This window comes from Perca flavescens, chromosome 12, assembly GCF_004354835.1.
Source record: "Perca flavescens isolate YP-PL-M2 chromosome 12, PFLA_1.0, whole genome shotgun sequence".
In the NCBI taxonomy this organism is placed as follows: Eukaryota; Metazoa; Chordata; class Actinopteri; order Perciformes; family Percidae; genus Perca; species Perca flavescens.
This window is the reverse complement of record NC_041342.1, coordinates 33556868-33567626: the sequence shown is the minus strand read 5'-3', so window position 1 is coordinate 33567626 and position 10759 is coordinate 33556868. Positions and strand designations below refer to the sequence as shown.

The window sequence follows — 10759 nt, the reverse complement described above, 5'->3', positions numbered from 1 at the left end:
GCAGTGTGTTTGTGTATTTGCAGTGCGTTTGTGTATTTGCAGTGCGTTTGTGTATTTGCCGTGCATTTGTGTATTTGCCGTGCGTTTGTGTATTTGCAGTGAATTTGTGTATTTGCAGTGCGTTTGTGTATTTGCAGCGTGTTTCATTAAGCTGCAGTGCGTTTGTGTATTTGCAGTGTGTTTGTGTATTTGCAGTGCGTTTGTGTATTTGCAGTGCGTTTGTGTATTTGCCGTGCATTTGTGTATTTGCCGTGCGTTTGTGTATTTGCAGTGAATTTGTGTATTTGCAGTGCGTTTGTGTATTTGCAGTGCATTTGTGTATTTGCAGTGCATTTGTGTATTTGCCGTGCATTTGTGTATTTGCAGTATGTTTGTGTATTTGCCGTGCGTTTGTGTATTTGCAGTGAATTTGTGTCTTTGCAGTGCATTTGTGTATTTGCAGTGCATTTGTGTATTTGCCGTGCATTTGTGTATTTGCAGTATGTTTGTGTATTTGCAGTGCGTTTGTGTATTTGCAGTGCGTTTGTGTATTTGCAGCGTGTTTCATTAAGCTGCAGTGCATTTGTGTATTTGCAGTGCATTTGTGTATTTGCAGTGCATTTGTGTATTTGCCGTGCATTTGTGTATCTGCCGTGCATTTGTGTATTTGCAGTATGTTTGTGTATTTGCCATGCATTTGTGTATTTGCAGTAGGTTTGTGTATTTGCCGTGCGTTTGTGTATTTGCAGTGAATTTGTGTATTTGCAGTGTGTTTGTGTATTTGCAGTGGATTTGTCTGTTTGCGTGTTTTTCATTAAGTTGCAGTGTGTTTGTATATTTGCGGTGTGTTTGTGTATTTGCCGTGCATTTGTGTATTTGCAGTGCGTTTGTGTATTCGCAGTGCATTTGTGTATTTGCAGTGCATTTGTGTATTTGCCGTGCTTTTGTGTATTTGCAGTATGTTTGTGTATTTGCCGTGCGTTTGTGTATTTGCAGTGAATTTGTGTATTTGCAGTGCGTTTGTGTATTTGCAGTGCATTTGTGTATTTGCAGTGCATTTGTGTATTTGCTGTGCATTTGTGTATTTGCAGTATGTTTGTGTATTTGCCGTGCGTTTGTGTATTTGCAGTGAATTTGTGTATTTTCAGTGCGTTTGTGTATTTGCAGTGGATTTGTCTGTTTGCGTGTTTTTCATTAAGTTGCAGTGTGTTTGTGTATTTGCAGTGCGTTTGTGTATTTGCAGCGTGTTTCATTAAGCTGCAGTGCATTTGTTTATTTGCAGTGTGTTTGTGTATTTGCCGTGTGTTTGTGTATTTGCCGTGCGTTTGTGTATTTGCAGTGAATTTGTGTATTTGCAGTGCGTTTGTGTATTTGCAGTGCATTTGTGTATGCATGGTTGTCTGTTTGCATGTTTTCATTAAGTTGCAGTGTGTTTGTGTATTTGCCGTGCGTTTGTGTATTTGCCGTGCGTTTGTGTATTTGCAGTGGATTTGTCTATTTGCAGTGCATTTGTGTATTTGCAGTGCATTTGTGTATTTGCAGTGAATTTGTGTATTTGCAGTGCGTTTGTGTATTTGCAGTGCATTTGTGTATGCAGTGGATTTGTCTGTTTGCATGTTTTTCATTAAGTTGCAGTGTGTTTGTGTATTTGCCGTGCGTTTGTGTATTTGCCGTGCGTTTGTGTATTTGCAGTGCGTTTGTGTATTTGCAGTGTGTTTGTATATTTGCCGTGTGTTTGTGTATTTGCCGTGCATTTGTGTATTTGCAGTGCGTTTGTGTATTCGCAGTGCATTTGTGTATTTGCAGTGCATTTGTGTATTTGCCGTGCTTTTGTGTATTTGCAGTATGTTTGTGTATTTGCCGTGCGTTTGTGTATTTGCAGTGAATTTGTGTATTTGCAGTGCGTTTGTGTATTTGCAGTGCATTTGTGTATTTGCAGTGCATTTGTGTATTTGCTGTGCATTTGTGTATTTGCAGTATGTTTGTGTATTTGCCGTGCGTTTGTGTATTTGCAGTGAATTTGTGTATTTTCAGTGCGTTTGTGTATTTGCAGTGGATTTGTCTGTTTGCGTGTTTTTCATTAAGTTGCAGTGTGTTTGTGTATTTGCAGTGCGTTTGTGTATTTGCAGCGTGTTTCATTAAGCTGCAGTGCATTTGTTTATTTGCAGTGTGTTTGTGTATTTGCCGTGTGTTTGTGTATTTGCCGTGCGTTTGTGTATTTGCAGTGAATTTGTGTATTTGCAGTGCGTTTGTGTATTTGCAGTGCATTTGTGTATGCAGTGGATTTGTCTGTTTGCATGTTTTTCATTAAGTTGCAGTGTGTTTGTGTATTTGCCGTGCGTTTGTGTATTTGCCGTGCGTTTGTGTATTTGCAGTGGATTTGTCTATTTGCAGTGCATTTGTGTATTTGCAGTGCATTTGTGTATTTGCAGTGCATTTGTGTATTTGCAGTGCGTTTGTGTATTTGCAATGGATTTGTCTATTTGCAGTGCATTTGTGTATTTGCAGTGCGTTTGTGTATTTGCAGTGCATTTGTGTATTTGCAGTGCGTTTGTGTAATTGCAGTGCGTTTGTGTATTTGCAGTGCATTTGTGTATTTGCAGTGCGTTTGTGTATTTGCAGTGCATTTGTGTATTTGCAGTGCGTTTGTGTATTTGCAGTGGATTTGTCTATTTGCAGTGCATTTGTGTATTTGCAGTGTGTTTGTGTATTTGCAGTGCATTGTACATCCTGGGTGCTGCGTTTTAACCCAAACCTAACCCTAACCATAACCAGTGCCCCCCAACACTGATAAATGTTTGAATCCGACTTGTGATGATTTCCTGCATGTCTTCCCTCTCTCTCTCTCTCTTTCTGTTTTCTCACCTAGCTGTCCTGTCAAAAATAAAGGTGGAAAAGCCACAAAAAAATAGAAAAGCTTCAAAACGTCAAAAAAAGCCACAAAAGTGTCCAAAATCGACAAAACATTGAGAAAAAAAATAAGTTTTCACTTTGACCCAGAATGAGAAAAAGCTGCGTGGTTGACGGAAAAGGTTACACTCTCTTGTACCTCTGAAGGTAACATGGGGAGCTAAATTTACATCTACTCTGTGTGTTCTTCCTCTTCGGGTCAGTTTGAAAACCTCACGCACGAGTTCGTGGCAGCTCTGAACCAGCCGTTCTTTCTCTGTCACGCCATCAGGAAGTTACACTTCTGCCTCTTCCTGTTTTCAAATACACACTTTTCTTACTTCTTGGGCTTTACTGTGTAAGGGTGAAACCACTGGTGGAAGACGGTCGTATTCAGATACTTTAAAGCAGTCCAATGTATTGTAGTAGGGGGGCATATCATAGTGGGGGGACAGTACTAGGGGACCAGTAAGGTCTATATAAAAGAGACTTCAGATACAGTATTAGGGGACCACTAAGGTCTATATAAAAGAGACCTCAGATACAGTATTAGGGGACCACTAAGGTCTATATAAAAGAGACTTCAGATACAGTATTAGGGGACCACTAAGGTCTATATAAAAGAGACTTCAGATACAGTATTAGGGGACCACTAAGGTCTATATAAAAGACTTCAGATACAGTATTAGGGGACCACTAAGGTCTATATAAAAGACACTTCAGATACAGTATTAGGGGACCACTAAGGTCTATATAAAAGAGACTTCAGATACAGTATTAGGGGACCACTAAGGTCTATATAAAAGACTTCAGATACAGTATTAGGGGACCACTAAGGTCTATATAAAAGACACTTCAGATACAGTATTAGGGGACCACTAAGGTCTATATAAAAGAGACTTCAGATAAAGCTTTTTAAAGACTTTATTTAGCTTAAGAAGTAGGAAGATTTTTTTTAACACGTGAAGCACGTGTGTCAAACTCGAGGCCTGAGGGCCAAATCCGGCCCCTTGCAGATTTTGATCTGGCCCGCATATCAGATGTAACCCATGTTTAAAATATGACATAAATAAGAATAAATAGTTAAAAGCTGCATAAATAAGTTTGAAGGTGATTCATTTAATGTAAGTTAATCTGAGTTAATTAAAAACGTTAATACAACAATCATTTAATGTTTTAGATTAAAAGTATGCTGACAGAAAATTCATGTCGCTGCCCCTTTAAGGGACTAGTGACGCTAGACGCAGCACCTCACTGACGCTGCAGCAGAGACCTGAGAGAGCAGAGGAGAAATCGGAGAGAACGAGCATCGGTTAATGAGCAGAAAAAAAAAAGAGTGAAAAAGTAGATTTTGCAGTTGAAAAACATAATTTACCTGGTCGGGAACTGACGGGGATTTTATGAAAACTAAGCCACACCGGTTTTGGTGAGTTTAGTTGGTTCTTGCATTTTGCAGTGTTGTACCCTTTTTTTCTCTGGCGGAGAGCTAACGCTAAAAACTTAGCTGTTTACAAGGAGATGCTTCGTCATAAACGGTTTACCAGTTAATATTTTGGATTTATGAAGACTGTGAATGTTATAAAAGTGAATGTATGCTGTGTAAATGAAAGATGTGTGCAGTAGTTGTGTGGGAGACGGAGCCGTGAGTTAAAAGAGACCGCTCCGCTGCCATTTTTGAGGTGAAAAAAAAAAACATAGCAGTAACGTTACAACTCAGAGACTGTGAAACATTTATTTGTGTAATTCGAGGATTTAAAAGAGATTTATTGTGCTTATGACCTGTTACACAGGTCAGGTTTTTTGCTTGGTTTGAAGCTCGGTCGGAGCGAGGATTGGTCTGCAGTGTGCGGGCATGCACATGCACAGACGAGATTCAAGATGGCGAGCCAGACCCAGAACTTCAACTCATCTTCTCCATCGCATCAGTGAGGAAATCTCCTGCGTATGGTGACTCGCTGCCAGAGTGGTAGGAGTATCAAGAATTGGTTTTGAACTGAACTGGAAACTGATTGAATAATTTTGGACTGAATCAAACTGAAACTCTTCATTGAACTGAATAATCAAACTCTCATTTGGACTTCAACTTGAATTTAAGGTGTCATGCTTTTGTTTACATATTGAGTTCATATGTTTGAATGTGATTTGATGATTGTGGTCCACTTTGATTTGATTGTGTAAATTGAAGGTATTTTCTTACCCGTAAAAGAAAGGAAAAAGAGTTAACTCAGGAAGTGAAATAGGAATCCTAAAATAGGTGCAACCTAGGAAAAAAACTGGTCTAACTTAGATTAGCTTTATTAAAATAACTTAGGTGAACTAAAGAAAAAGAGAGTGAAATACATTTTCATTTATACAATATTAAGAACCTGCAGGGTATTTTTGTTTTGTATACTGTATTTTGTGTGTTTTTTGCATTAAGTAAATTGCCGGCCTTTTGTATTTAAAGCAACGGTCTCTGGTGTAATTATTATTTTGCTTCCCACTCCTTAGAACCTAGAACTGGTCCAGTGGCGCAGTTAGTGGTGTGATACCGGTGCTACACAAGGCAATATTAAGGATCACAATACCCGTCTAGCTTTTGTTGCTTTTTCTGAAGTTTTTGGCACTTTTACTGACGCTTTGGTGCTTTTTGTTTTAACTCTCCTGTTGTCCTCTGGTCAAATTTGACCCATTTAAAAAAATCGAAGTTTCTATATCAGAAATTAAGATTTCTTTCAACCAAATTGTTGAAACAAATAACGTCAATGGTTCCCTATAATGCTCCTTACAGGTAAAATAAATGACCAGTTCTCTACTTTCATTGAATTTGGGTGTTTTATTAAATTTTATAGCATTTGAAAAAAGAAATTGATAAAAGAACGTTGAAAAATGTGACAAAAATGTCTAAAAAAGCCAAAAAATTCAAAAATACCAACAAAAAACGTTAAAAAAAGTACAGTGACAAAAATGTCGGGAAAAATATGAAAAAGGTTGCACAAGTCGCAACAAGTTCCACAAACAAAACAACAATATATATCTAAGTATTTCACACCAACTTACAAAAAAAAATGACAAGCATTTGTGAACATCTTCCTAACATTTGCAACTTTCAAATGCACATTTGGGAATCCAGTTTTCAATCTGTGAACCAATAGACCTTTTTCACGGCAGACATGTTGACATGTCATTGTAGGAAAAGCACAGGTGTATTCAAAACCATTACTGATGGCTGCATTCCACTTAGGAGAGACCCTGGTATTAAACCATTACTGATGGCTGCATTCCACTATGGAGAGATTTATTCAGCACTGATAACACTGTAATATATTTCTTGTCCTGTCTATACTTTGTAGATCACATTGCACTTTTCTGCTCTTTTTGCACTTCTGGTTGGATGCAAACTGCATTTCATTGTCTTTGTACTTGTACTCTGCACAATAACAATAAATCTAATCTAATCTTATGTAATGTAATGTAATGTAATGTAATGTAATCTAATCTAATCTAATCTAATCTAATTTTTGGGAAAGCACGCACTTGCTTTCTGATGGATCACCAAAGTTATTTTGTGTGTTTGTAGTTCCTCCAGCTGCCACTAGATGTCACTAACGGACCAGAGAGCACCTTTAGAATGGTTTAACATACTGTACGGTAGAGCAGTGTTTCTCAAATGTTGGTACGTGTCCCCCTAGGGGTACTTTGGAGGCCTGCAGGGGGTACGTTTTTTGCAAAATGCTCATTCAGAAATATGTCATGCATAGTTACTAAGATAATTAAACTATAAAAATGTATGAATTAAGGGATGGATTCGAAACATTTGAAATGTAGCATTTGAATGTTTTTCAGTTACAAGACCTGTTGGACCTCTTTATTTACACTTTTGTTGACCTATTCCTTCCTTCCTTCCTTCCTTCCTTCCTTCCACTGTCTTTTATGACTTTACTAGACATGCAATAATAAAGTCAACACCTGAGTACAAACCGGGATCTCCCAGGATCCCCTCCCCCGTCTAGCCAACCACCCCCCACCCCCCCCCACCCCCAGCAGCCCCCCCAGCGAGGGTTTGAACCTCCTTTTGTTATGAGTGAAGCTACTGGCCGTCTGTAAGTCCTCACACCGCTTCTGTTTTCATGCTAATGCAGCCGAAACAAAGGCAGGTAATGCTTTAATAGGAGGAGAAATGGGTCAAAGTGTGTGTGTGTGTGTGTGTGTGTGTGTGTGTGTGTGTGCGAGTGGGAGTGTGTGTGCGAGTGCGAGTGGGAGTGTGTGTGTGTGTGAGTTTGTGTGTGTGTGTGTGTGTGTGTGTGTGTGTGTGTGTGTGTGTGTGTCTGTGTCTGTGTGTGTGTGTGTGTGTGTGTGTGTGTGTGTGTGTGCGTGAGTGTGTGTGAGTGTGTGTGTGTGTGTGTGTGTGTGTGTGTGTGTGTGTGTGTGTGTGTGTGTGTGTGTGTGTCTGTGTCTGTGTGTGTGTGTGTGTGTGTGTGTGAGTGTGTGTGTGTGTGTGTGTGCGTGAGTGTGTGTGTGTGTGTGTGTCTTCAGCAGCGAACTAAGGATTTAAAGGGATAGTTTGAATGTTTTTAATGTGTGGTTGTATCCACAGTGTATTACTGAAGCTGTTATAGCTGCTCTCTTTAAAGCCACCACACTCCTTTGACAAAAAACATCATTTTATCTCACATAACACATACGTTGCTGCTCTACTGCTGCCTCCGTTAGTTTGTTTGTTAGTTTTGAAAGTTTCTAATCCTTTCTGTGAAGTAACTGTTGATACTGATACTGATACGGCTGAGTGCAGACTGCCATATTCCCACTGCTGATGCTATGACTGTTTGAAATGATCCTGATGCCAATATTTGTAACATAGTGAGGAGTTGAACAGCTGCTGAGTCGGAGATATGATGTCATCTTTGATTTCTTCCAGTTACTGTAATATTGCATGGCTGCTTAATCTGTAACGCTTAATGATTTCGTGTTCACTCAACTGATAAAGTGTGATCCTTGTGGCAGCTCGTCTCCTTGGCCTACGTCTTCGTCTTGTTCGGATTACTGCGGCCATTTCACCAGGAGGCTCTTTACACTTCCCCTCCCATCTCTTTATGGGTAACTCCCACTGTCCCCTTGACACTCCCGTGAATACATATGCATGACATGGAAAAGCGCAATTTGCCATTTTCAGTTCCCGCAACAGGCAGTCTGCGCTTTTACCTCAGTGTGGCCTGTTTGTACATACCTCGCCATGGTTTTACGCGCACGTTGCGAAAGAAATACGCCTGAAGTGGGCGCAAAAGCGTTAGTACATCTGGCCCTGACTGTGTTGGACCTGGTGAGTGTAACACGTGGAAGCTGCTAAATGTTTTCCAGAAACATAAAGAGTGACTCCTGAGCAGGTTAGGGGAGGTCTGGCGGACATGAAGAGGTCTGTTGAAGGGTTTTTGAGCCCCTCATTGTCCCAGCTTGTTCTTTAAAACAGGATTCCAGCAGTAAATGTGCAGCCTCAGGCTACAGGCTCGTAAAGCTGCAGAGACGCCTTTACAAACACTGACTCAGTGTGTGTGAGCCTGAGACTTAAATGCAATACATACATTAGATGTTGCATGGGGGTGGCGCCACCCATGCCTTATTCGTCCACTTTCTCATCTTCATTTCTTACCAATCAAACCCAAAGCTCCCTTCCATTATTTGCCAATCAAAAGAGACCTCATATCCATTTCTTACCAATGAAAACGCTCTTTCTGCTCAATCGCCGCTTTGCTGCAATCGCAAGAGAAGACTCATCTTTGTATTTTTCCACGGTAAATAAAGTAACTTATTACTGGCAAATCTTCTGTATTAAACTTTTTAGTTTGTTCCCCAGCTTTGGCGCAGTGGATGTGACACATGCCTATGGGGTGGGAGATCTGGGTTCAATTCCCACTGCGATACATCAACCAATGTGTCACTGAGCAAGACACTTAACCCGTAGTTGCTCCAGATGCGTACGACCCATAGACTGTATATCAGTGGACAAAACATCTGGTTTGGCGAAGTGCTGCAAATGCAGAAGTGCCATAAACCTGCATTATATCTGACTACCAGCAGGGGGAGACTCCTTAAACCTGCATTATATCTGACTACCAGCAGGGGGAGACTCCTTAAACCTGCATTATATCTGACTACCAGCAGGGGGAGACTCCTTAAACCTGCATTATATCTGACTACCAGCAGGGGGAGACTCCTTAAACCTGCATTATATCTGAATTCCAGCAGGGGGAAGACTCCTTAAACCTGCATTATATCTGACTACCAGCAGGGGGAGACTCCTTAAACCTGCATTATATCTGACTACCAGCAGGAGGAGACTCCTTAAACCTGCATTATATCTGACTACCAGCAGGGGGAGACTCCTTAAACCTGCATTATATCTGACTACCAGCAGGAGGAGACTCCTTAAACCTGCATTATATCTGACTACCAGCAGGAGGAGACTCCTTAAACCACTCCTTAAACCTGCATTATATCTGACTACCAACAGGAGGAGACTCCTTAAACCTGCATTATATCTGACTACCAGCAGGGGGAGACTCCTTAAACCTGCATTATATCTTAATTCTTGCAGGGGGAGACTCCTTAAACCTGCATTATATCTTAATTCTTGCAGGGGGAGACTCCTTAAACCTGCATTATATCTGAATTCCTGCAGGGGGGGACTCCTTAAACCTGCATTATATCTAATGTCCAGCAGGGGGGAGACTCCTTAAACCTGCAATATATCTAATGTCCAGCAGGGGGGAGACTCCTTATACCTGCATTATATCTAACGTCCAGCAGGGGGGAGACTCCTTAAACCTGCAATATATCTAATGTCCAGCAGGGGGGAGACTCCTTAAACCTGCAATATATCTAATGTCCAGCAGGGGGGAGACTCCTTAAAACTGCATTATATCTAACGTCCAGCAGGGGGAGACTCCTTAAACCTGCATTATATCTGAATTCCTGCAGGGGGAGACTCCTTAAACCTGCATTATATCTGACTTCCAGCAGGGGGAGACTCCTTAAACCTGCATTATATCTGACTTCCAGCAGGGGGGGGACTCCTTAAACCTGCATTATATCTAATGTCCAGCAGGGGGGAGACTCCTTAAACCTGCATTATATCTGACTACCAGCAGGGGGAGACTCCTTATACCTGCATTATATCTGAATTCCTGCAGGGGGAGACTCCTTAAACCTGCATTATATCTGACTACCAGCAGGGGGAAGACTCCTTGAACCTGCATTATATCTGACTACCAGCAGGGGGAGACTCCTTAAACCTGCATTATATCTGACTACCAACAGGAGGAGACTCCTTAAACCTGCATTATATCTGACTACCAGCAGGGGGAGACTCCTTAAACCTGCATTATATCTGACTACCAGCAGGAGGAGACTCCTTAAACCTGCATTATATCTGACTACCAGCAGGGGGAGACTCCTTAAACCTGTATTATATCTGACTACCAGCAGGGGGAGACTCCTTAAACCTGCATTATATCTGACTACCAGCAGGGGGAGACTCCTTAAACCTGCATTATATCTGAATTCCTGCAGGGGGGACTCCTTAAACCTGCATTATATCTGAATTCCTGCAGGGGGGGACTCCTTAAACCTGCATTATATCTAATGTCCAGCAGGGGGGAGACTCCTTATACCTGCATTATATCTGAATTCCTGCAGGGGGAGACTCCTTAAACCTGCATTATATCTAATGTCCAGCAGGGGGGGAGACTCCTTAAACCTGCAATATATCTAATGTCCAGCAGGGGGGAGACACCTTATACCTGCATTATATCTGAATTCCTGCAGGGGGAGAAAACAAGTCTCTATAAAGAGGAAGAATCCAGTGATGTCAGAGATAGATTTACTAAACAACAGCCTTGGACCTGGACAACTTTTA

The 10759-nt window shown here is 41.1% G+C and overlaps 1 long non-coding RNA gene across 1 annotated transcript; it reads left to right on the top strand.

The window, feature by feature from the left end:
• Positions 1–3920: 3920 nt before the first annotated feature.
• On the top strand, positions 3921–5313 carry LOC114565802 (uncharacterized). Its single transcript, XR_003693976.1, has 2 exons — positions 3921–4294; positions 4659–5313. It is a non-coding gene; the product is annotated as an uncharacterized LOC114565802 (long non-coding RNA).
• Positions 5314–10759: the final 5446 nt, after the last annotated feature.